Source organism: Gasterosteus aculeatus, chromosome 8, assembly GCF_964276395.1.
Source record: "Gasterosteus aculeatus chromosome 8, fGasAcu3.hap1.1, whole genome shotgun sequence".
In the NCBI taxonomy this organism is placed as follows: Eukaryota; Metazoa; Chordata; class Actinopteri; order Perciformes; family Gasterosteidae; genus Gasterosteus; species Gasterosteus aculeatus.
The window spans coordinates 3459593-3482904 of record NC_135695.1 but is presented as its reverse complement, the minus strand read 5'-3'; positions in this window follow the sequence as shown (position 1 = coordinate 3482904).

The window sequence follows — 23312 nt, the reverse complement described above, 5'->3', positions numbered from 1 at the left end:
ACATCTTAATATTAGTGTGTCTGTGTGTACATCTTAATCTAAATATGTCTGTGTGTACATCTTATTATTAGTGTGTCTTTGTGTACATCTTAATTTTAGAGTGTCTGTGTGTACATCTTAATGTAAGTGTGTACATCTTAGTGTTAGTGTGTCTGTGTGTACATCTTAATATTAGTGTGTCTGTGTGTACATTTTAATGTTAGTGTGTCTGTGTGTATATCTTAATATTAGTTTGTCTGTGTGTACATTTTAATGTTAAGGTGTCTGTGTGTACATCTTAATGTTAGTGTGTCTGTGTGTACATCTTAATGTAAGTGTGTACATCTTAGTGTTAGTGTGTCTGTGTGTACATCTTAATATTAGTGTGTCTGTTAATGTTAGTGTGTCTGTGTGTACATCTTAATATTAGTTTGTCTGTGTGTACATTTTAATGTTAGTGTGTCTGTGTGTCCATCTAAATGTAAGTGTGTCTGTGTGTACATCTTAATATTAGTGTGTCTGTCTGTACATCTTAATATTAGTGTGTCTGTGTGTACATTTTAATGTAAGTGTGTATGTTTGTACATCTTAATATTAGTGTGTCTGCTTGTACATCTTAATGTTAGTGTGTCTGTGTGTACATCTTAATATTAGTGTGTCTGTGTGTACATTTTAATGTTAGTGTGTCTGTGTGTACATCTACATGTTAGTGTGTCTGTGTGTACATCTTAATATTAGTGTGTCTGTGTGTACAACTAAATGTTAGTGTGTCTGTGTGTAAATCTTAATGTTAGTGTGTACATCTTAATATTAGTGTGTCTGTGTGTACGTCTTAATGTTAGTGTGTCTGTGTGTACATCTTAATATTAGTGTGTCTGTGTGTACATCTTAATATTAGTGTGTCTGTGTGTACATCTTAATGTTAGTGTGTCTGTGTGTACATCTTAATGTAAGTGTGTACATCTTTATATTAGTGTGTCTGTGTGTACATCTCAATCTTAATGTGTCTGTGTGTACATCTTAATATTAGTGTGTCTTTGTGTACATCTTAATGTTAGTGTGTCTGTGTGTACATCTTAATGTAAGTGTGTACATCTTAGTGTTAGTGTGTCTGTGTGTACATCTTAATATTAGTCTGTCTGTGTGTACATTTTAATGTTAGTGTGTCTTTGTGTACATCTTAATGTTAGTGTGTCTGTGTGTACATCTTAGTGTTAGTGTGTCTGTGTGTACATCTTAATATTAGTGTGTCTGTGTGTACATTTTAATGTTAGTGTATCTGTGTGTACATCTTAATATTAGTGTGTCTGTGTGTACATTTTAATTTTAGTTTGTCTGTGTGTACATCTTAATATTAGTGTGTTTGTGTGTACATTTTAATGTAAGTGTGTACATCTTAGTGTTAGTGTGTCTTTGTGTACATCTTAATATTAGTGTGTCTGTGTGTACATTTTAATGTTAGTGTGTCTGTGTGTACATTTAAATGTAAGTGTGTCTGTTTGTACATCTTAATATTAGTGTGTCTGCGTGTACGTTTTAATATTAGTGTGTCTGTGTGCACATCTTAATGTTAGTGTGTCTGTGTGTACATCTTAATATTAGTGTGTCTGTGTGTACAACTAAATGTTAGTGTGTCTGTGTGTACATCTTAATGTAAGTGTGTACATCTTAATATTAGTGTGTCTGTGTGTACATCTTAATGTTAGTGTGTCTGTGTGTACATCTTAATGTAAGTGTGTAGATCTTAATATTAGTGTGTCTGTGTGTACATCTTAATGTTAGTGTGTCTGTGTATACATCTTAATGTAAGTGTGTACATCTTAATCTTAATGTGTCTGTGTGTACATCTTAATATTAGTGTGTCTTTGTGTACATCTTAATGTTAGTGTGTCTGTTTGTACATCTTAATATTAGTGTGTCTGTGTGTACATCTTAATGTAAGTGTGTACATCTTAATATTAGTGTGTCTGTGTGTACATCTTAATGTAAGTGTGTCTGTGTGTACATCTTAATGTTAGTGTGTCTGTGTGTACATCTAAATGTAAGTGTGTCTGTGTGTATATCTTAATGTAAGTGTGTACATCTTAGTGTTAGTGTGTCTGTGTGTACATCTAAATGTAAGTGTGTGTGTTTACATCTTAATGTTAGTGTGTCTGTGTGTACATCTTAATGTTAGTGTGTCTGTGTGTACATCTTAATGTTAGTGTGTCTGTGTGTACATTTTAATGTTAGTGTGTCTGTGTGTACATTTAAATGTAAGTGTGTCTGTTTGTACATCTTAATATTAGTGTGTCTGCGTGTACGTCTTAATGTTAGTGTGTCTGTGTGTACATCTTAATGTAAGTGTGTACATCTTAATATTAGTGTGTCTGTGTGCACATCTTAATGTAAGTGTGTACATCTTAATATTAGTGTGTCTGTGTGTACATCTTAATGTTAGTGTGTCTGTGTGTACATCTTAATATTAGTGTGTCTGTGTGTACAACTAAATGTTAGTGTGTCTGTGTGTACATCTTAATGTAAGTGTGTATATCTTAATATTAGTGTGTCTGTGTGTACATCTTAATGTTAGTGTGTCTGTGTGTACATCTTAATGTAAGTGTGTACATCTTAATATTAGTGTGTCTGTGTGTACATCTTAATATTAGTGTGTCTGTGTGTACATCTTAATGTAAGTGTGCACATCTTAATATTAGTGTGTCTGTGTGTACATCTTAATCTAAATATGTCTGTGTGTACATCTTAATATTAGTGTGTCTTTGTGTACATCTTAATTTTAGAGTGTCTGTGTGTACATCTTAATGTAAGTGTGTACATCTTAGTGTTAGTGTGTCTGTGTGTACATCTTAATATTAGTGTGTCTGTGTGTACATTTTAATGTTAGTGTGTCTGTGTGTATATCTTAATATTAGTTTGTCTGTGTGTACATTTTAATGTTAAGGTGTCTGTGTGTACATCTTAATGTTAGTGTGTCTGTGTGTACATCTTAATGTAAGTGTGTACATCTTAGTGTTAGTGTGTCTGTGTGTACATCTTAATATTAGTGTGTCTGTTAATGTTAGTGTGTCTGTGTGTACATCTTAATATTAGTTTGTCTGTGTGTACATTTTAATGTTAGTGTGTCTGTGTGTCCATCTAAATGTAAGTGTGTCTGTGTGTACATCTTAATATTAGTGTGTCTGTCTGTACATCTTAATATTAGTGTGTCTGTGTGTACATTTTAATGTAAGTGTGTATGTTTGTACATCTTAATATTAGTGTGTCTGCTTGTACATCTTAATGTTAGTGTGTCTGTGTGTACATCTTAATATTAGTGTGTCTGTGTGTACATTTTAATGTTAGTGTGTCTGTGTGTACATCTACATGTTAGTGTGTCTGTGTGTACATCTTAATATTAGTGTGTCTGTGTGTACAACTAAATGTTAGTGTGTCTGTGTGTACATCTTAATGTTAGTGTGTACATCTTAATATTAGTGTGTCTGTGTGTACGTCTTAATGTTAGTGTGTCTGTGTGTACATCTTAATATTAGTGTGTCTGTGTGTACATCTTAATATTAGTGTGTCTGTGTGTACATCTTAATGTTAGTGTGTCTGTGTGTACATCTTAATGTAAGTGTGTACATCTTTATATTAGTGTGTCTGTGTGTACATCTCAATCTTAATGTGTCTGTGTGTACATCTTAATATTAGTGTGTCTTTGTGTACATCTTAATGTTAGTGTGTCTGTGTGTACATCTTAATGTAAGTGTGTACATCTTAGTGTTAGTGTGTCTGTGTGTACATCTTAATATTAGTCTGTCTGTGTGTACATTTTAATGTTAGTGTGTCTTTGTGTACATCTTAATGTTAGTGTGTCTGTGTGTACATCTTAGTGTTAGTGTGTCTGTGTGTACATCTTAATATTAGTGTGTCTGTGTGTACATTTTAATGTTAGTGTATCTGTGTGTACATCTTAATATTAGTGTGTCTGTGTGTACATTTTAATTTTAGTTTGTCTGTGTGTACATCTTAATATTAGTGTGTTTGTGTGTACATTTTAATGTAAGTGTGTACATCTTAGTGTTAGTGTGTCTTTGTGTACATCTTAATATTAGTGTGTCTGTGTGTACATTTTAATGTTAGTGTGTCCGTGTGTACATCTTAATGTAAGTGTGTACATCTTAGTGTTAGTGTGTCTGTGTGTACATCTAAATATAAGTGTGTGTGTTTACATCTTAATGTTAGTGTGTCTGTGTGTACATCTAAATGTAAGTGTGTCTGTGTGTACATCTTAATGTTACTGTGTCTGTGTGTACATTTTAATGTTAGTGTGTCTGTGTGTACATTTAAATGTAAGTGTGTCTGTTTGTACATCTTAATATTAGTGTGTCTGCGTGTACGTCTTAATGTTAGTGTGTCTGTGTGTACATCTTAATGTAAGTGTGTACATCTTAATATTAGTGTGCCAGTGTGCACATCTTAATGTAAGTGTGTACATCTTAATATTAGTGTGTCTGTGTGTACAACTAAATGTTAGTGTGTCTGTGTGTACATCTTAATGTAAGTGTGTACATCTTAATATTAGTGTGTCTGTGTGTAAATCTTAATGTTAGTGTGTCTGTGTGTACATCTTAATGTAAGTGTGTACATCTTAATATTAGTGTGTCTGTGTGTACATCTTAATATTAGTGTGTCTGTGTGTACATCTTAATGTAAGTGTGCACATCTTAATATTAGTGTGTCTGTGTGTACATCTTAATGTTAGTGTGTCTGTGTGTACATCTTATTGTAAGTGTGTACATCTTAATATTAGTGTGTCTGTGTGTACATCTTAATCTAAATATGTCTGTGTGTACATCTTAATATTAGTGTGTCTTTGTGTACATCTTAATTTTAGTGTGTCTGTGTGTACATCTTAATGTAAGTGTGTACATCTTAGTGTTAGTGTGTCTGTGTGTACATCTTAATATTAGTGTGTCTGTGTGTACATTTTAATGTTAGTGTGTCTGTGTGTACATCTTAATATTAGTTTGTCTGTGTGTACATTTTAATGTTAGTGTGTCTGTGTGTACATCTTAATATTAGTGTGTCTGTCTGTACATCTTAATATTAGTGTGTCTGTGTGTACATTTTAATGTAAGTGTGTCTGTTTGTACATCTTAATATTAGTGTGTCTGCGTGTACATCTTAATGTTAGTGTGTCTGTGTGTACATTTTAATGTTAGTGTGTCTGTGTGTACATCTTAATATTAGTTTGTCTGTGTGTACATTTTAATGTTAGTGTGTCTGTGTGTCCATCTAAATGTAAGTGTGTCTGTGTGTACATCTTAATATTAGTGTGTCTGTCTGTACATCTTAATATTAGTGTGTCTGTGTGTACATTTTAATGTAAGTGTGTATGTTTGTACATCTTAATATTAGTGTGTCTGCGTGTACATCTTAATGTTAGTGTGTCTGTGTGTACATCTTAATATTAGTGTGTCTGTGTGTACATTTTAATGTTAGTGTGTCTGTGTGTACATCTACATGTTAGTGTGTCTGTGTGTACATCTTAATATTAGTGTGTCTTTGTGTACATCTTAATGTTAGTGTGTCTGTTTGTACATCTTAATATTAGTGTGTCTGTGTGTACATCTTAATATTAGTGTGTCTTTGTGTACATCTTAATGTTAGTGTGTCTGTGTGTACATCTTAATGTAAGTGTGTACATCTTAATATTTGTGTGTCTGTGTGTACATCTTAATATTAGTGTGTCTGTGTGTACATCTTAATGTAAGTGTGTACATCTTAATGTTAGTGTGTCTGTGTGTACATCTTAATGTAAGTGTGTACATCTTAGTGTTAGTGTGTCTGTGTGTACATCTTAATGTAAGTGTGTACATGTTAATATTAGTGTGTCTGTGTGTACATCTTAATATTAGTGTGTCTGTGTGTACATCTTAATGTAAGTGTGTACATCTTAATATTAGTGTGTCTGTGTGTACATCTTAATGTAAGTGTGTACATCTTAATATTAGTGTGTCTGTGTGTACATCTTAATATTAGTGTGTCTGTGTGTACATCTTAATGTAAGTGTGTACATCTTAGTGTTAGTGTGTCTGTGTGTACATCTTAATGTAAGTGTGTACATGTTAATATTAGTGTGTCTGTGTGTACATCTTAATGTTAGTGTGTCTGTGTGTACATCTTAATGTTAGTGTGTCTGTGTGTACATTTTAATGTTAGTGTGTCTGTGTGTACATTTAAATGTAAGTGTGTCTGTTTGTACATCTTAATATTAGTGTGTCTGCGTGTACGTCTTAATATTAGTGTGTCTGTGTGTACATCTTAATATTAGTGTGTCTGTGTGTACATCTTAATGTAAGTGTGCACATCTTAATATTAGTGTGTCTGTGTGTACATCTTAATCTAAATATGTCTGTGTGTACATCTTAATATTAGTGTGTCTTTGTGTACATCTTAATTTTAGAGTGTCTGTGTGTACATCTTAATGTAAGTGTGTACATCTTAGTGTTAGTGTGTCTGTGTGTACATCTTAATATTAGTGTGTCTGTGTGTACATTTTAATGTTAGTGTGTCTGTGTGTATATCTTAATATTAGTTTGTCTGTGTGTACATTTTAATGTTAAGGTGTCTGTGTGTACATCTTAATGTTAGTGTGTCTGTGTGTACATCTTAATGTAAGTGTGTACATCTTAGTGTTAGTGTGTCTGTGTGTACATCTTAATATTAGTGTGTCTGTTAATGTTAGTGTGTCTGTGTGTACATCTTAATATTAGTTTGTCTGTGTGTACATTTTAATGTTAGTGTGTCTGTGTGTCCATCTAAATGTAAGTGTGTCTGTGTGTACATCTTAATATTAGTGTGTCTGTCTGTACATCTTAATATTAGTGTGTCTGTGTGTACATTTTAATGTAAGTGTGTATGTTTGTACATCTTAATATTAGTGTGTCTGCTTGTACATCTTAATGTTAGTGTGTCTGTGTGTACATCTTAATATTATTGTGTCTGTGTGTACATTTTAATGTTAGTGTGTCTGTGTGTACATCTACATGTTAGTGTGTCTGTGTGTACATCTTAATATTAGTGTGTCTGTGTGTACAACTAAATGTTAGTGTGTCTGTGTGTACATCTTAATGTTAGTGTGTACATCTTAATATTAGTGTGTCTGTGTGTACGTCTTAATGTTAGTGTGTCTGTGTGTACATCTTAATATTAGTGTGTCTGTGTGTACATCTTAATATTAGTGTGTCTGTGTGTACATCTTAATGTTAGTGTGTCTGTGTGTACAACTAAATGTTAGTGTGTCTGTGTGTACATCTTAATGTTAGTGTGTACATCTTAATATTAGTGTGTCTGTGTGTACGTCTTAATGTTAGTGTGTCTGTGTGTACATCTTAATATTAGTGTGTCTGTGTGTACATCTTAATATTAGTGTGTCTGTGTGTACATCTTAATGTTAGTGTGTCTGTGTGTACATCTTAATGTAAGTGTGTACATCTTTATATTAGTGTGTCTGTGTGTACATCTCAATCTTAATGTGTCTGTGTGTACATCTTAATATTAGTGTGTCTTTGTGTACATCTTAATGTTAGTGTGTCTGTGTGTACATCTTAATGTAAGTGTGTACATCTTAGTGTTAGTGTGTCTGTGTGTACATCTTAATATTAGTCTGTCTGTGTGTACATTTTAATGTTAGTGTGTCTTTGTGTACATCTTAATGTTAGTGTGTCTGTGTGTACATCTTAGTGTTAGTGTGTCTGTGTGTACATCTTAATATTAGTGTGTCTGTGTGTACATTTTAATGTTAGTGTATCTGTGTGTACATCTTAATATTAGTGTGTCTGTGTGTACATTTTAATTTTAGTTTGTCTGTGTGTACATCTTAATATTAGTGTGTTTGTGTGTACATTTTAATGTAAGTGTGTACATCTTAGTGTTAGTGTGTCTTTGTGTACATCTTAATATTAGTGTGTCTGTGTGTACATTTTAATGTTAGTGTGTCCGTGTGTACATCTTAATGTAAGTGTGTACATCTTAGTGTTAGTGTGTCTGTGTGTACATCTAAATGTAAGTGTGTGTGTTTACATCTTAATGTTAGTGTGTCTGTGTGTACATCTAAATGTAAGTGTGTCTGTGTGTACATCTTAATGTTACTGTGTCTGTGTGTACATTTTAATGTTAGTGTGTCTGTGTGTACATTTAAATGTAAGTGTGTCTGTTTGTACATCTTAATATTAGTGTGTCTGCGTGTACGTCTTAATGTTAGTGTGTCTGTGTGTACATCTTAATGTAAGTGTGTACATCTTAATATTAGTGTGCCAGTGTGCACATCTTAATGTAAGTGTGTACATCTTAATATTAGTGTGTCTGTGTGTACAACTAAATGTTAGTGTGTCTGTGTGTACATCTTAATGTAAGTGTGTACATCTTAATATTAGTGTGTCTGTGTGTAAATCTTAATGTTAGTGTGTCTGTGTGTACATCTTAATGTAAGTGTGTACATCTTAATATTAGTGTGTCTGTGTGTACATCTTAATATTAGTGTGTCTGTGTGTACATCTTAATGTTAGTGTGTCTGTGTGTACATCTTAATGTAAGTGTGTACATCTTAATATTAGTGTGTCTGTGTGTACATCTCAATCTTAATGTGTCTGTGTGTACATCTTAATATTAGTGTGTCTTTGTGTACATCTTAATGTTAGTGTGTCTGTGTGTACATCTTAATGTAAGTGTGTACATCTCAGTGTTAGTGTTTCTGTGTGTACATTTTAATGTTAGTGTGTCTGTGTGTACATCTTAATGTTAGTGTGTCTGTGTGTACATCTTAATGTAAGTGTGTACATCTTAGTGTTAGTGTGTCTGTGTGTACATCTTAATATTAGTGTGCCTTTGTGTACATCTTAATGTTAGTGTGTCTGTGTGTACATCTTAATGTAAGTGTGTACATCTTAATATTAGTGTGTCTGTGTGTACATCTTAATATTAGTGTGTCTGTGTGTGCATCTTAATATTAGTGTGTGTACATCTTAATATTAGTGTGTCTGTGTGTACATTTTAATGTTAGTGTGTCTGTGTGTACATCTTAATATTAGTGTGTCTGTGTGTACATCTTAATGTAAGTGTGTACATCTTAATATTAGTGTGTCTGTGTGTACATCTTAATGTTAGTGTGTCTGTGTGTACATCTTAATGTAAGTGTGTACATCTTAATATTAGTGTGTCTGTGTGTACATCTTAATATTAGTGTGTCTTTGTGTACATCTTAATGTTAGTGTGTCTGTGTGTACATCTTAATGTAAGTGTGTCTGTGTGTACATTTTAATGGTAGTGTGTCTGTGTGTGCATCTTAATGTAAGTGTGTACATCTTAATATTAGTGTGTCTGTGTGTACATCTTAATGTTAGTGTGTCTGTGTGTACATCTTAATGTAAGTGTGTACATCTTAATATTAGTGTGTCTGTGTGTACATCTTAATATTAGTGTGTCTTTGTGTACATCTTAGTGTTAGTGTGTCTGTGTGTACATCTTAATATTAGTGTGTCTGTGTGTACATTTTAATGTTAGTGTGTCTGTGTGTGCATCTTAATGTAAGTGTGTACATTTTAATGTTAGTGTGTCTGTGTGTACATCTTAATATGAGTTTGTCTGTGTGTACATTTTAATGTTAGTGTATCTGTGTGTACATCTTAATGTTAGTGTGTCTGTGTGTGCATCTTAATGTAAGTGTGTACATCTTAATATTAGTGTGTCTGTGTGTACATCTTAATATTAGTGTTTCTGTGTGTACATCTTAATATTAGTGTGTCTGTGTGTACATTTTAATGTTAGTGTGTCTGTGTGTACATCTTAATGTTAGTGTGTCTGTGTGTACATCTTAATGTAAGTGTGTACATCTTAGTGTTAGTGTGTCTGTGTGTACATCTTAATATTAGTGTGTCTGTGTGTACATTTTAATGTTAGTGTGTCTGTGTGTACATCTTAATATTAGTGTGTCTGTGTGTACATTTTAATGTTAGTGTGTCTGTGTGTACATCTTAATATTAGTGTGTCTGTGTGTACATCTTAATGTAAGTGTGTACATCTTAGTGTTAGTGTGTCTTTGTGTACATCTTAATATTAGTGTGTCTGTGTGTACATTTTAATGTTAGTGTGTCCGTGTGTACATCTACATGTTAGTGTGTCTGTGTGTACATCTTAATATTAGTGTGTCTTTGTGTACATCTTAATGTTAGTGTGTCTGTGTGTACATCTTAATGTAAGTGTGTACATCTTAATATTAGTGTGTCTGTGTGTACATCTCAATCTTAATGTGTCTGTGTGTACATCTTAGTGTTAGTGTGTCTGTGTGTACATCTTAATATTAGTGTGTCTGTGTGTACATTTTAATGTTAGTGTGTCTGTGTGTACATCTTAATGTTAGTGTGTCTGTGTGTACATTTTAATGTTAGTGTGTCTGTGTGTACATCTTAATATTAGTGTGTCTGTGTGTACATCTTATTGTAAGTGTGTACATCTTAATATTAGTGTGTCTGTGTGTACATCTTAATGTTAGTGTGTCTGTGTGTACATCTTAATGTAAGTGTGTACATCTTAATATTAGTGTGTCTGTGTGTACATCTTAATATTAGTGTGTCTTTGTGTACATCTTAGTGTTAGTGTGTCTGTGTGTACATCTTAATATTAGTGTGTCTGTGTGTACATTTTAATGTTAGTGTGTCTGTGTGTGCATCTTAATGTAAGTGTGTACATTTTAATGTTAGTGTGTCTGTGTGTACATCTTAATATGAGTTTGTCTGTGTGTACATTTTAATGTTAGTGTATCTGTGTGTACATCTTAATGTTAGTGTGTCTGTGTGTGCATCTTAATGTAAGTGTGTACATCTTAATATTAGTGTGTCTGTGCGTACATCTTAATATTAGTGTTTCTGTGTGTACATCTTAATATTAGTGTGTCTGTGTGTACATTTTAATGTTAGTGTGTCTGTGTGTACATCTTAATGTTAGTGTGTCTGTGTGTACATCTTAATGTAAGTGTGTACATCTTAGTGTTAGTGTGTCTGTGTGTACATCTTAATATTAGTGTGTCTGTGTGTACATTTTAATGTTAGTGTGTCTGTGTGTACATCTTAATATTAGTGTGTCTGTGTGTACATTTTAATGTTAGTGTGTCTGTGTGTACATCTTAATATTAGTGTGTCTGTGTGTACATCTTAATGTAAGTGTGTACATCTTAGTGTTAGTGTGTCTGTGTGTACATCTTAATATTAGTGTGCCTTTGTGTACATCTTAATGTTAGTGTGTCTGTGTGTACATCTTAATGTAAGTGTGTACATCTTAATATTAGTGTGTCTGTGTGTACATCTTAATATTAGTGTGTCTGTGTGTGCATCTTAATATTAGTGTGTGTACATCTTAATATTAGTGTGTCTGTGTGTACATTTTAATGTTAGTGTGTCTGTGTGTACATCTTAATATTAGTGTGTCTGTGTGTACATCTTAATGTAAGTGTGTACATCTTAATATTAGTGTGTCTGTGTGTACATCTTAATGTTAGTGTGTCTGTGTGTACATCTTAATGTAAGTGTGTACATCTTAATATTAGTGTGTCTGTGTGTACATCTTAATATTAGTGTGTCTTTGTGTACATCTTAATGTTAGTGTGTCTGTGTGTACATCTTAATGTAAGTGTGTCTGTGTGTACATTTTAATGGTAGTGTGTCTGTGTGTGCATCTTAATGTAAGTGTGTACATCTTAATATTAGTGTGTCTGTGTGTACATCTTAATGTTAGTGTGTCTGTGTGTACATCTTAATGTAAGTGTGTACATCTTAATATTAGTGTGTCTGTGTGTACATCTTAATATTAGTGTGTCTTTGTGTACATCTTAGTGTTAGTGTGTCTGTGTGTACATCTTAATATTAGTGTGTCTGTGTGTACATTTTAATGTTAGTGTGTCTGTGTGTGCATCTTAATGTAAGTGTGTACATTTTAATGTTAGTGTGTCTGTGTGTACATCTTAATATGAGTTTGTCTGTGTGTACATTTTAATGTTAGTGTATCTGTGTGTACATCTTAATGTTAGTGTGTCTGTGTGTGCATCTTAATGTAAGTGTGTACATCTTAATATTAGTGTGTCTGTGTGTACATCTTAATATTAGTGTTTCTGTGTGTACATCTTAATATTAGTGTGTCTGTGTGTACATTTTAATGTTAGTGTGTCTGTGTGTACATCTTAATGTTAGTGTGTCTGTGTGTACATCTTAATGTAAGTGTGTACACCTTAGTGTTAGTGTGTCTGTGTGTACATCTTAATATTAGTGTGTCTGTGTGTACATTTTAATGTTAGTGTGTCTGTGTGTACATCTTAATATTAGTGTGTCTGTGTGTACATTTTAATGTTAGTGTGTCTGTGTGTACATCTTAATATTAGTGTGTCTGTGTGTACATCTTAATGTAAGTGTGTACATCTTAGTGTTAGTGTGTCTTTGTGTACATCTTAATATTAGTGTGTCTGTGTGTACATTTTAATGTTAGTGTGTCCGTGTGTACATCTACATGTTAGTGTGTCTGTGTGTACATCTTAATATTAGTGTGTCTTTGTGTACATCTTAATGTTAGTGTGTCTGTGTGTACATCTTAATGTAAGTGTGTACATCTTAATATTAGTGTGTCTGTGTGTACATCTCAATCTTAATGTGTCTGTGTGTACATCTTAGTGTTAGTGTGTCTGTGTGTACATCTTAATATTAGTGTGTCTGTGTGTACATTTTAATGTTAGTGTGTCTGTGTGTACATCTTAATGTTAGTGTGTCTGTGTGTACATTTTAATGTTAGTGTGTCTGTGTGTACATCTTAATATTAGTGTGTCTGTGTGTACATCTTATTGTAAGTGTGTACATCTTAATATTAGTGTGTCTGTGTGTACATCTTAATGTTAGTGTGTCTGTGTGTACATCTTAATGTAAGTGTGTACATCTTAATATTAGTGTGTCTGTGTGTACATCTTAATATTAGTGTGTCTTTGTGTACATCTTAGTGTTAGTGTGTCTGTGTGTACATCTTAATATTAGTGTGTCTGTGTGTACATTTTAATGTTAGTGTGTCTGTGTGTGCATCTTAATGTAAGTGTGTACATTTTAATGTTAGTGTGTCTGTGTGTACATCTTAATATGAGTTTGTCTGTGTGTACATTTTAATGTTAGTGTATCTGTGTGTACATCTTAATGTTAGTGTGTCTGTGTGTGCATCTTAATGTAAGTGTGTACATCTTAATATTAGTGTGTCTGTGCGTACATCTTAATATTAGTGTTTCTGTGTGTACATCTTAATATTAGTGTGTCTGTGTGTACATTTTAATGTTAGTGTGTCTGTGTGTACATCTTAATGTTAGTGTGTCTGTGTGTACATCTTAATGTAAGTGTGTACATCTTAGTGTTAGTGTGTCTGTGTGTACATCTTAATATTAGTGTGTCTGTGTGTACATTTTAATGTTAGTGTGTCTGTGTGTACATCTTAATATTAGTGTGTCTGTGTGTACATTTTAATGTTAGTGTGTCTGTGTGTACATCTTAATATTAGTGTGTCTGTGTGTACATCTTAATGTAAGTGTGTACATCTTAGTGTTAGTGTGTCTTTGTGTACATCTTAATATTAGTGTGTCTGTGTGTACATTTTAATGTTAGTGTGTCCGTGTGTACATCTACATGTTAGTGTGTCTGTGTGTACATCTTAATATTAGTGTGTCTTTGTGTACATCTTAATGTTAGTGTGTCTGTGTGTACATCTTAATGTAAGTGTGTACATCTTAATATTAGTGTGTCTGTGTGTACATCTCAATCTTAATGTGTCTGTGTGTACATCTTAATATTAGTGTGTCTTTGTGTACATCTTAATGTTAGTGTGTCTGTGTGTACATCTTAATGTAAGTGTGTACATCTTAGTGTTAGTGTGTCTGTGTGTACATCTTAATATTAGTGTGTCTGTGTGTACATTTTAATGTTAGTGTGTCTGTGTGTACATCTTAATGTTAGTGTGTCTGTGTGTACATTTTAATGTTAGTGTGTCTGTGTGTACATCTTAATATTAGTGTGTCTGTGTGTACATCTTAATGTAAGTGTGTACATCTTAGTGTTAGTGTGTCTTTGTGTACATCTTAATATTAGTGTGTCTGTGTGTACATTTTAATGTTAGTGTGTCCGTGTGTACATCTACATGTTAGTGTGTCTGTGTGTACATCTTAATATTAGTGTGTCTGTGTGTACATCTCAATCTTAATGTGTCTGTGTGTACATCTTAATATTAGTGTGTCTTTGTGTACATCTTAATGTTAGTGTGTCTGTGTGTACATCTTAATGTAAGTGTGTACATCGTAATATTAGTGTGTCTGTGTGTACATCTCAATCTTAATGTGTCTGTGTGTACATCTTAATATTAGTGTGTCTTTGTGTACATCTTAATGTTAGTGTGTCTGTGTGTACATCTTAATGTAAGTGTGTACATCTCAGTGTTAGTGTGTCTGTGTGTACATTTTATTGTTAGTGTGTCTGTGTGTACATCTTAGTGTTAGTGTGTCTGTGTGTACATCTTAATGTAAATGTGTACATCTTAATATTAGTGTGTCTGTGTGTACATCTTAATATTAGTGTGTCTGTGTGTGCATCTTAATATTAGTGTGTGTACATCTTAATATTAGTGTGTATGTGTGTACATTTTAATGTTAGTGTGTCTGTGTGTACATCTTAATATTAGTGTGTCTGTGTGTACATCTTAATGTAAGTGTGTACATCTTAATATTAGTGTGTCTGTGTGTACATCTTAATGTTAGTGTGTCTGTGTGTACATCTTAATGTAAGTGTGTACATCTTAATATTAGTGTGTCTGTGTGTACATCTTAATATTAGTGTGTCTTTGTGTACATCTTAATGTTAGTGTGTCTGTGTGTACATCTTAATGTAAGTGTGTACATCTTAGTGTTAGTGTGTCTGTGTGTACATCTTAATATTAGTGTGTCTGTGTGTACATCTTAATATGAGTTTGTCTGTGTGTACATTTTAATGTTAGTGTATCTGTGTGTACATCTTAATGTTAGTGTGTCTGTGTGTGCATCTTAATATTAGTGTGTCTGTGTGTACATCTTAATATTAGTGTGTCTGTGTGTACATTTTAATGTTAGTGTGTCTGTGTGTACATCTTAATGTTAGTGTGTATGTGTGTACATCTTAATGTAAGTGTGTACATCTTAGTGTTAGTGTGTCTGTGTGTACATCTTAATATTAGTGTGTCTGTGTGTACATTTTAATGTTAGTGTGTCTGTGTGTACATCTTAATATTAGTGTGTCTGTGTGTACATTTTAATGTTAGTGTGTCTGTGTGTACATCTTAATATTAGTGTGTCTGTGTGTACATCTTAATGTAAATGTGTACATCTTAGTGTTAGTGTGTCTTTGTGTGCATCTTAATATTAGTGTGTCTGTGTGTACATTTTAATGTTAGTGTGTCCGTGTGTACATCTACATGTTAGTGTGTCTGTGTGTACATCTTAATATTAGTGTGTCTTTGTGTACATCTTAATGTTAGTGTGTCTGTGTGTACATCTTAATGTAGGTGTGTACATCTTAATATTAGTGTGTCTGTGTGTACATCTCAATCTTAATGTGTCTGTGAGTACATCTTAATATTAGTGTGTCTTTGTGTACATCTTAATGTTAGTGTGTCTGTGTGTACATCTTAATGTAAGTGTGTACATCTTAGTGTTAGTGTGTCTGTGTGTACATCTTAATATTAGTGTGTCTGTGTGTACATTTTAATGTTAGTGTGTCTGTGTGTACATCTTAATGTTAGTGTGTCTGTGTGTACATTTTAATGTTAGTGTGTCTGTGTGTACATCTTAATATTAGTGTGTCTGTGTGTACATCTTAATGTAAGTGTGTACATCTTAGTGTTAGTGTGTCTTTGTGTACATCTTAATATTAGTGTGTCTGTGTGTACATTTTAATGTTAGTGTGTCCCTGTGTACATCTACATGTTAGTGTGTCTGTGTGTACATCTTAATATTAGTGTGTCTTTGTGTACATCTTAATGTTAGTGTGTCTGTGTGTACATCTTAATGTAAATGTGTACATCTTAATATTAGTGTGTCTGTGTGTACATCTTAATATTAGTGTGTCTGTGTGTACATCTTAATATTAGTGTGTGTACATCTTAATATTAGTGTGTCTGTGTGTACATTTTAATGTTAGTGTGTCTGTGTGTACATCTTAATATTAGTGTGTCTGTGTGTACATCTTAATGTAAGTGTGTACATCTTAATATTAGTGTGTCTGTGTGTACATCTAAATATTAGAGTGTCTGTGTGTACGTCTTAATGTTAGTGTGTCTGTGTGTACATCTTAATGTAAGTGTGTACATCTTAATATTAGTGTGTCTGTGTGCACATCTTAATGTAAGTGTGTACATCTTAATATTAGTGTGTCTGTGTGTACATCTTAATGTTAGTGTGTCTGTGTGTACATCTTAATATTAGTGTGTCTGTGTGTACAACTAAATGTTAGTGTGTCTGTGTGTACATCTTAATGTTAGTGTGTACATCTTAATATTAGTGTGTCTGTGTGTACGTCTTATTGTTAGTGTGTCTGTGTGTACATCTTAATGTAAGTGTGTACATCTTAATATTAGTGTGTCTGTGTGTACATCTTAATGTAAGTGTGTACATCTTAATATTAGTGTGTCTGTGTGTACATCTCAATCTTAATGTGTCTGTGTGTACATCTTAATATTAGTGTGTCTTTGTGTACATCTTAATGTTAGTGTGTCTGTGTGTACATCTTAATGTAAGTGTGTACATCTTAGTGTTAGTGTGTCTGTGTGTGTACATCTTAATATTAGTGTGTCTGTGTGTACATCTTAATGTTAGTGTGTCTGTGTGTACATCTTAATGTAAGTGTGTACATCTTAGTGTTAGTGTGTCTGTGTGTACATTTTAATGTTAGTGTGTCTGTGTGTACATCTTAATATTAGTGTGTCTCTGTGTACATTTTAATGTTAGTGTGTCTGTGTGCACATCTTAATATTAGTGTGTCTGTGTATCTTAGTGTTAGTGTGTCTTTGTGTACATCTTAATATTAGTGTGTCTGTGTGTACATCTTAATGTTAGTGTGTCTGTGTGTACATCTTAATGTAAGTGTGTACATCTTAGTGTTAGTGTGTCTGTGTGTACATTTTAATGTTAGTGTGTCTGTGTGTACATCTTAATATTAGTGTGTCTCTGTGTACATTTTAATGTTAGTGTGTCTGTGTGTACATCTTAATATTAGTGTGTCTGTGTATCTTAGTGTTAGTGTGTCTTTGTGTACATCTTAATATTAGTGTGTCTGTGTGTACATTTTAATGTTAGTGTGTCCGTGTGTACATCTACATGTTAGTGTGTCTGTGTGTACATCTTAATATTAGTGTGTACATCTTAATATTAGTGTGTCTGTGTGTACATCTTAATATTAGTGTGTGTACATCTTAATATTAGTGTGTCTGTGTGTACATTTTAATGTTAGTGTGTCTGTGTGTACATTTTAATGTTAGTGTGTCTGTGTGTACATCTTAATATTAGTGTGTCTGTGTGTACATCTTAATGTTAGTGTGTACATCTTAATATTAGTGTGTCTGTGTGTACATTTTAATGTTAGTGTTTCCGTGTGTACATCTACATGTTAGTGTGTCTGTGTGTACATCTTAATATTAGTGTGTCTTTGTGTACATCTTAATGTTAGTGTGTCTGTGTGTACATCTTAATGTAAGTGTGTCCGTGTGTACATCTACATGTTAGTGTGTCTGTGTGTACATCTTAATATTAGTGTGTCTTTGTGTACATCTTAATGTTAGTGTGTCTGTGTGTACATCTTAATGTAAGTGTGTACATCTTAATATTAGTGTGTCTGTGTGTACATCTCAATCTTAATTTGTCTGTGTGTACATCTTAATATTAGTGTGTCTTTGTGTACATCTTAATGTTAGTGTGTCTGTGTGTACATCTTAATGTAAGTGTGTACATCTTAGTGTTAGTGTGTCTGTGTGTACATCTTAATATTAGTGTGTCTGTGTGTACATTTTAATGTTAGTGTGTCTGTGTGTACATCTTAACGTTAGTGTGTCTGTGTGTACATCTTAATGTAAGTGTGTACATCTTAGTGTTAGTGTGTCTGTGTGTACATCTTAATATTAGTGTGTCTTTGTGTACATCTTAATGTTAGTGTGTCTGTGTGTACATCTTAATGTAAGTGTGTACATCTCAATCTTAATTTGTCTGTGTGTACATCTTAATATTAGTGTGTCTTTGTGTACATTTTAATGTTAGTGTGTCTGTGTGTACATCTTAGTGTTAGTGTGTCTTTGTGTACATCTTATTATTAGTGTGTCTGTGTGTACATTTTAATGTTAGTGTGTCCGTGTGTACATCTACATGTTAGTGTGTCTGTGTGTACATCTTAATATTAGTGTGTCTTTGTGTACATCTTAATGTTAGTGTGTCTGTGTGTACATCTTAATGTAAGTGTGTCCGTGTGTACATCTACATGTTAGTGTGTCTGTGTGTACATCTTAATATTAGTGTGTCTTTGTGTACATCTTAATGTTAGTGTGTCTGTGTGTACATCTTAATGTAAGTGTGTACATCTCAATCTTAATTTGTCTGTGTGTACATCTTAATATTAGTGTGTCTTTGTGTACATTTTAATGTTAGTGTGTCTGTGTGTACATCTTAGTGTTAGTGTGTCTTTGTGTACATCTTAATATTAGTGTGTCTGTGTGTACATTTTAATGTTAGTGTGTCCGTGTGTACATCTACATGTTAGTGTGTCTGTGTGTACATCTTAATATTAGTGTGTCTTTGTGTACATCTTAATGTTAGTGTGTCTGTGTGTACATCTTAATGTAAGTGTGTCCGTGTGTACATCTACATGTTAGTGTGTCTGTGTGTACATCTTAATATTAGTGTGTCTTTGTGTACATCTTAATGTTAGTGTGTCTGTGTGTACATCTTAATGTAAGTGTGTACATCTTAATATTAGTGTGTCTGTGTGTACATCTCAATCTTAATTTGTCTGTGTGTACATCTTAATATTAGTGTGTCTTTGTGTACATCTTAATGTTAGTGTGTCTGTGTGTACATCTTAATGTAAGTGTGTACATCTTAGTGTTAGTGTGTCTGTGTGTACATCTTAATATTAGTGTGTCTGTGTGTACATTTTAATGTTAGTGTGTCTGTGTGTACATCTTAACGTTAGTGTGTCTGTGTGTACATCTTAATGTAAGTGTGTACATCTTAGTGTTAGTGTGTCTGTGTGTACATCTTAATATTAGTGTGTCTTTGTGTACATCTTAATGTTAGTGTGTCTGTGTGTACATCTTAATGTAAGTGTGTACATCTTAATATGAGTGTGTCTGTGTGTACATCTCAATCTTAATTTGTCTGTGTGTACATCTTAATATTAGTGTGTCTTTGTGTACATCTTAATGTTAGTGTGTCTGTGTGTACATCTTAATGTAAGTGTGTACATCTTAGTGTTAGTGTGTCTGTGTGTACATCTCAATCTTAATGTGTCTGTGTGTACATCTTAATATTAGTGTGTCTTTGTGTACATCTTAATGTTAGTGTGTCTCTGTGTACATTTTAATGTTAGTGTGTCTGTGTGTACATTTTAATGTTAGTTTGTCTGTGTGTACATCTTAAAATTAGTGTGTCTGTGTGTACATCTTAATGTAAGTGTGTACATCTTAGTGTTAGTGTGTCTTTGTGTACATCTTAATATTAGTGTGTCTGTGTGTACATTTTAATGTTAGTGTGTCCGTGTGTACATCTACATGTTAGTGTGTCTGTGTGTACATCTTAATATTAGTGTGTCTGTGTGTACATCTTAATGTAAGTGTGTACATCTTAGTGTTAGTGTGTCTTTGTGTACATCTTAATATTAGTGTGTCTGTGTGTACATTTTAATGTTAGTGTGTCCGTGTGTACATCTACATGTTAGTGTGTCTGTGTGTACATCTTAATATTAGTGTGTCTTTGTGTACATCTTAATGTTAGTGTGTCTGTGTGTACATCTTAATGTAAGTGTGTACATCTTAATATTAGTGTGTCTGTGTGTACATCTTAATATTGGTGTGTCTGTGTGTACATCTTAATATTAGTGTGTGTACATCTTAATATTAGTGTGTCTGTGTGTACATTTTAATGTTAGTGTGTCTGTGTGTACATCTTAATATTAGTGTGTCTGTGTTTACATCTTAATGTAAGTGTGTACATCTTAATATTAGTGTGTCTGTGTGTACATCTTAATGTTAGTGTGTCTGTGTGTACATCTTAATGTAAGTGTGTACATCTTAATATTAGTGTGTCTGTGTGTACATCTTAATATTAGTGTGTCTTTGTGTACATCTTAATGTTAGTGTGTCTGTGTGTACATCTTAATGTAAGTGTGTACATCTTAGTGTTAGTGTGTCTGTGTGTACATCTTAATATTAGTGTGTCTGTGTGTACATCTTAACATGAGTTTGTCTGTGTGTACATTTTAATGTTAGTGTATCTGTGTGTACATCTTAATGTTAGTGTGTCTGTGTGTGCATCTTAATATTAGTGTGTCTGTGTGTACATCTTAATATTAGTGTGTCTGTGTGTACATTTTAATGTTAGTGTGTCTGTGTGTACATCTTAATGTTAGTGTGTATGTGTGTACATCTTAATGTAAGTGTGTACATCTTAGTGTTAGTGTGTCTGTGTGTACATCTTAATATTAGTGTGTCTGTGTGTACATTTTAATGTTAGTGTGTCTGTGTGTACATCTTAATATTAGTGTGTCTGTGTGTACATTTTAATGTTAGTGTGTCTGTGTGTACATCTTAATATTAGTGTGTCTGTGTGTACATCTTAATGTAAGTGTGTACATCTTAGTGTTAGTGTGTCTTTGTGTGCATCTTAATATTAGTGTGTCTGTGTGTACATTTTAATGTTAGTGTGTCCGTGTGTACATCTACATGTTAGTGTGTCTGTGTGTACATCTTAATATTAGTGTGTCTTTGTGTACATCTTAATGTTAGTGTGTCTGTGTGTACATCTTAATGTAAGTGTGTACATCTTAATATTAGTGTGTCTGTGTGTACATCTCAATCTTAATGTGTCTGTGAGTACATCTTAATATTAGTGTGTCTTTGTGTACATCTTAATGTTAGTGTGTCTGTGTGTACATCTTAATGTAAGTGTGTACATCTTAGTGTTAGTGTGTCTGTGTGTACATCTTAATATTAGTGTGTCTGTGTGTACATTTTAATGTTAGTGTGTCTGTGTGTACATCTTAATGTTAGTGTGTCTGTGTGTACATTTTAATGTTAGTGTGTCTGTGTGTACATCTTAATATTAGTGTGTCTGTGTGTACATCTTAATGTAAGTGTGTACATCTTAGTGTTAGTGTGTCTTTGTGTACATCTTAATATTAGTGTGTCTGTGTGTACATTTTAATGTTAGTGTGTCCCTGTGTACATCTACATGTTAGTGTGTCTGTGTGTACATCTTAATATTAGTGTGTCTTTGTGTACATCTTAATGTTAGTGTGTCTGTGTGTACATCTTAATGTAAATGTGTACATCTTAATATTAGTGTGTCTGTGTGTACATCTTAATATTAGTGTGTCTGTGTGTACATCTTAATATTAGTGTGTGTACATCTTAATATTAGTGTGTCTGTGTGTACATTTTAATGTTAGTGTGTCTGTGTGTACATCTTAATATTAGTGTGTCTGTGTGTACATCTTAATGTAAGTGTGTACATCTTAATATTAGTGTGTCTGTGTGTACATTTTAATGTTAGTGTATCTGTGTGTACATCTTAATGTTAGTGTGTTTGTGTGTGCATCTTAATGTAAGTGTGTACATCTTAATATTAGTGTGTCTGTGTGTACATCTTAATGTTAGTGTGTCTGTGTGTACATCTTAATGTAAGTGTGTACATCTTAGTCTTAGTGTGTCTGTGTGTACATCTTAATGTAAGTGTGTACATCTTAATATTAGTTTGTCTGTGTGTACATCTTAATATTAGTGTGTCTTTGTGTACATCTTAATAATAGTGTGTCTGTGTGTACATCTTAATGTAAGTGTGTACATCTTAGTGTTAGTGTGTCTGTGTGTACATATTAATGTATGTGTGTACATCTTAATATTAGTGTGTCTGTGTGTACATCTTAATATTAGTGTGTCTTTGTGTACATCTTAATGTTAGTGTGTCTGTGTGTACATCTTAATGTAAGTGTGTACATCTTAGTGTTAGTGTGTCTGTGTGTCCATCTTAATATTAGTGTGTCTGTGTGTACATTTTAATGTTAGTGTGTCTGTGTGTACATCTTAATATTAGTTTGTCTGTGTGTACATTTTAATGTTAGTGTGTCTGTGTGTACATCTTAATGTTAGTGTGTCTGTGTGTACATCTTAATGTTAGTGTGTCTGTGTGTACATCTTAATGTAAGTGTGTACATCTTAGTCTTAGTGTGTCTGTGTGTACATCTTAATATTAGTGTGTCTATGTTTACATCTTAATGTTAGTGTGTCTGTGTGTACAACTAAATGTTAGTTCGTCTGTGTGTACATCTTAATGTAAGTGTGTACATCTTAATATTAGTGTGTCTGTGTGTACATCTTAATGTTAGTGTGTCTGTGTGTACATCTTAATGTAAGTGTGTACATCTTAGTCTTAGTGTGTCTGTGTGTACATCTTAATATTAGTGTGTCTATGTTTACATCTTAATATTAGTGTGTCTGTGTGTACATCTTAATGTTAGTGTGTCTGTGTGTACATCTTAATGTATGTGTGTACATCTTAATATTAGTGTGTCTGTGTGTACATCTTAATCTTAATGTGTCTGTGTGTACATCTTAATATTAGTGTGTCTGTGTGTACATCTTAATATTAGTGTGTCTTTGTGTACATCTTAATATTAGTGTGTCTGTGTGTACATTTTAATGTTAGTGTGTCTGTGTGTACATCTTAATGTAAGTGTGTACATCTTAATATTAGTGTGTCTGTGTGTACATCTTAATATTAGTGTGTCTTTGTGTACATTTTAATGTTAGTGTGTCTGTGTGTACATCTTAATGTTAGTGTGTATGTGTGTACATCTTAATGTAAGTGTGTACATCTTAGTGTTAGTGTGTCTGTGTGTACATCTTAATATTAGTGTGTCTGTGTGTACATTTTAATGTTAGTGTGTCTGTGTGTACATCTTAATATTAGTGTGTCTGTGTGTACATTTTAATGTTAGTGTGTCTGTGTGTACATCTTAATATTAGTGTGTCTGTGTGTACATCTTAATGTAAGT